Source organism: Lygodium microphyllum, chromosome 25, assembly GCF_053477565.2.
Source record: "Lygodium microphyllum isolate KBCC chromosome 25, Lygodium_microphyllum_v1.1.10, whole genome shotgun sequence".
NCBI lineage: Eukaryota > Viridiplantae > Streptophyta > Polypodiopsida > Schizaeales > Lygodiaceae > Lygodium > Lygodium microphyllum.
The window spans coordinates 65,969,227-65,973,139 of NC_141159.1; positions in this window are offsets into that span (position 1 = coordinate 65,969,227).

Consider the following 3,913-nt stretch of genomic DNA (forward strand, 5'->3'; position numbering starts at 1 on the left):
AATAGGCTTACTATCTTGCATATGGAATTACTCAAGTACTTTGGGTATGTACTCCTTTTGGGACAAGTAGAGAAGTCCCTCAGAGTGATTGTGCATAATACACATACCAAGTATATGTGAGGCCTACCCAAGGTTCTTCATCTCAAAGCTCTTCTTATGTTAAGTATTTAAAGCATCTAGCTCGGCATGAGCGCTCCTAACTATAAGTATATTATCAACATAAAGTACCAATAAGGCTGCCATTACGAGCATTCTTTATGTGAGAGAAGATGGTATGTTTGTGGTGCTTTCTCCAATCACTCTCTTGTGAGTACCACCTTGTTTTCTTATCACATCAATAATAATGACTGCGTACATATATAGTTAGGGTTATTAAGTAATATAGGTAGCCAACCACATTGGCCTTTACCCTAACATTTGTCCATTTAACCGACCAAGGTGTCTTTAAGAGGGACAAAGAATGTGAGAATGTGTGAGATATAATGCATGTGAGTTACCCTCACCTAATACCTATTAACTCCTTGCAATGTGTAAACTTTTCAGAGGGCAAACTCAGAAAGTTTGTAGGGTTGCTATCTATCTAAATGTTGATAAGCCCAACTTTCTTATCCTCAAGCACTTAAATAATAAAATGATATCTCACTTCTATGCGCTCAATTTTCGCATGAAACACAAGGTTCTTTACCAACATGATGGCACTCTAACTATCATTTCAATGGAAGAGTTTGTTTGAAGCTCTAGGAACCCAACTCTAGTTTAGTACTGCTTACCATCCCCAAACCGATGGTCAAACAAAGCGGGTCAACCAAGTTATTGAGGACATATTGAGGGATTATTGTAATAGGGAACCCAAACGGTGGATCTAATACCTACCCTTAGTTGAATTTGCCTACAATGCATCATACCATCAAAGTATTCAAATGACTCCTTTTCAAGCACGATATAGGAAAGATTGTCTTACCCCATTAGATTTTTCTGATCCTACCCTACAAGTAGAAGCATCTAGGCAAATGCTAGAATAAATGGATCAACAAGTGAAAGCTATAAGGCAATATATTCAAGCCACCAAGGATCGACAAAATGAATATGCCAATCAACGAAGGCAAGAACACATCTTCAAAGAAGGTGACATGGTTTTCCTTCGAGTTTGCCCAAAGAAAAGTTCCTTATCTTTGGGGGAATTCAAGAAGCTAAGTCCCAGGTATTGTGGGCCATATAAGGTGCTAAAGTGTATAGGGCTAAATGCCTACAAGAAGCTGCAACTCCCTAACAACTTGAAAGTACATATTGTATTTCATGTCAGCCTATTGAAAGCATATGTCCATGTACTTAACAACCAACAAATTGCAATGCCAAGTCGGGGAGTCCTCAAACTTCAACCAAAAAATATACTTGACATGTGAGAGAAGACTCTAAGAAGAAAAGCCCTTAGAGAATATCTCATCTAGTGGAAAGACTACCTTGAAGAGGATGCCACTTGGATTGATCATGAATTGATATGTAACTAATGTCCCCAGTTTCATTCGAGATTAGGACATCTCGATTCCTCTAAGGGGGAGAGGATGTGATATCCCGACTTTAATTTAAATTTTTTCCAACTTCTCGCAAAATGAACTTTAAAAACTCTAAAATCATTAAATAGAGAAGATTTCGAGCAAAAAGACCCGAGGATCGTAACCTAAATTTTTTTGGATTAACAAGGACTGTAGCCACCCATCATAAAAGTTGCCACGTAAATTCAAGTTATGAGCCATATTAGTCATTAGTGTCAATGTGTATAATATGGATGGTCCAAAAATATTAGATTTTTGGACAAGACTAGCATATTTTAGATATTATTTACTGTAAATATCTTAAAAAGATATGAAAATTTCTAGAATAGGATGTCATGTAAAAAAAAATTAAGTGGTTTTTTTAAAATCCATTTTTAACGATTTAATGCAAAAAAAAAAGATTGGCGAAATCACGCATGTCACAATCGCAATTCACAAGCAACAAACATCACTTTGAACAGGGAGAAGGAGTGATCCAGAAGATTTCTAATCAAGTGTCTTGTGATTTTACCCCCCTTTTAGAGCTAGAAAAACCATCAGATTTGTAATCTAAGCATCATATTGCTGATTTTGCCAAGATCCCCTCCATAAAGAACTCTTCTTCTTAGCCAGAACCCTCCCTCTCTAATTTAGCTATAAATAAGAGGCATGGGGAGCCATTGAGAGTAATCCAAGCAAGAGGGGAGTGGCCCTTCTCAGGAGTATCGAACAAGGGGGAGTGAGGGAAGAGAAGCGTGAGCACGGGAAATTCTCTTCAAGAAGACAATGAGGATACTCGACGAGCTCTCAAATTCAATTCCTCCATCCCTTCTATCATATTCCTTCATATGGAATCAAGACTCTTCTCAATTTCTCAAAATCTTTGGTGATCGCTTCCCCCCCCCGCCGTGTCAATCAAAATTTTGTCAATCTAATTACCCCCAAGCTCCTTTTTCAAAGACCCCTTTTTTGCACTCTCGTGATAAAGACCATGGCCCCAAAGAAGAAAGCTAAGAAGGTCGCGGAGGTAGGAGCTGCCAATAATATTGCGAACACAATTACTACAAACACAATGGCGAGTATGGGTATTACAAACGAAGCCGCGAATACCATCAACCAAGTACCCATCATGGATCTTTATGTATTAATTTTCTTAAATAAAAGCAACTAGCAAGCCTTTATTCCAAGAATAGGCAACAGAAGCTGCATGCAAAAAATAAGATTTATTCAATTCAAGAATATAATTTCTTGAGGAATTCTTAACCGCAAATTCCAATGTTTAACTTGGGTCTGTAGTACAAGATGACCTATGCGAGTGCAAGGAATGTACAATGTTCCTAAAGATTTAATATTTTCTATTTTTGTGTTGATAAAATGAAATCTTTGAATCACAAATGCTAATCCTCGGTATATAAGAGACCTTGAGATGCAATTGTCGAATGATACTGTTCGTAATTAAACTAATCAAGATTTTCTTTTATTGTGAGCAGAGACCCACAAAACTCCAAGGGAGTTATCCTCAAGTATGAAATGCTTCTTAATTTCAATACAAACTAATCCCTAAGGAAGAGGGAATCCAAGAAGACTATTGGAAGGTATTGCCACTTATGCTGATTTGTCTCGAAGTTATTTTTACTACTTAGGCTGATTTGTCTCGAAGTTATTTTTACTACTTAGGCTGATTTGTCTCGAAGTTATTTTGTCACTTATAGTTATTTTGCCACTTATGCCGATTTGTCTCAATGTCATATTGCCACTTATGCTGATTTGTCTCGAAGTTATATTGCCATTTATGCTGATTTGTCTCAAAGTTATTTTGCCACTTATGCTGATTTGTCTTGAAATTATTTTTGAAAAGAAAAGATTTGTCTTTAAAATAAACTTGTTAAGAGTTTATGTATAATGCATTCGAAATAAGATGTTTGTGATTGTAAGCTAGGTACTGATCTTTCCTAAAATCATAAGGCTAAAAGATGGATGACTGAGTATAGATCGTCGACTGAGGTAGTATTCTGGTGAACATAGAACGCTGATTGAGGTAGTGTTCTTGATGGCGCTAGAACTCCCCAAGGCCAGTGTGAATAAAGCCTACTCCAAGGGGTTTTTATTTTTTTGTTTAGCATTAGTGAGTTTAGATCAATCATGACGTGAAAGGTCTTGATGTATAGGGAACTCTAGTCATAGTAGAAGGAGGTGAGGATACAAGCGGGCTCTAATCATAAACTCCTTAAGCTCTTACAAACTTCCAACTACCCTTCGATTTCTAGATTGTGTTTTGGAAGTTCCAATACTAGTTGGGGAATGAAACTTAGAGAGAATAATACTTCGAATAGAAGCCCCTCTCCTTGACAAGTGGTATCAGAGTATTGGTCTTTGATCTA